The 405-nt window shown below is 48.1% G+C and overlaps 1 protein-coding gene across 1 annotated transcript in view; it reads left to right on the top strand.

Moving 5' to 3' along the window:
* LOC106872607 (uncharacterized) overlaps window positions 1–405 on the top strand; it is a 52519-nt gene that overhangs the window by 43683 nt on the left and 8431 nt on the right. The gene's annotated exons all lie outside the window — the stretch shown is intronic.

Genomic DNA, 405 nt, shown 5'->3' with positions numbered 1-405 from the left:
AAGGAACACAGAAAGAAACAAGAAGAGAAACAAGGAGAGAAAAAAATATGTGTAGTGGTCAGCGATCTATTATGGTGAATGCCGGACAGAAGGGTCACACAGAAGAGTTAAGAAGAAGGGGAGATAAGAAATGAGTAGTGATCCCAAAACGAAGGTGCGTGTGCGTGAGAGAATGCTAGTGATCTTAACGTATACTTGTGTGTATGTAGGTGTGAAGGTGTGGAAATGTGGGGATGGGAATTGGTCAGTGCTGGTGTGTGCGTGGTGGTGTGTTGTGAAGTGATGTGTTGTGGGATATGGTGTAGCGTGGTGTGATGTGATGGTGTTGGGAGGTGGGGGAGGTGAGAGTGGGGAAAGCATGAGTGGGGGTGGGTTAGGCTGAGGGTAGAGGTAGGGGTATGTGGG

This window comes from Octopus bimaculoides, chromosome 9, assembly GCF_001194135.2.
Source record: "Octopus bimaculoides isolate UCB-OBI-ISO-001 chromosome 9, ASM119413v2, whole genome shotgun sequence".
Taxonomy (NCBI): Eukaryota; Metazoa; Mollusca; class Cephalopoda; order Octopoda; family Octopodidae; genus Octopus; species Octopus bimaculoides.
This window is presented reverse-complemented; position numbering and strand designations above follow the sequence as displayed.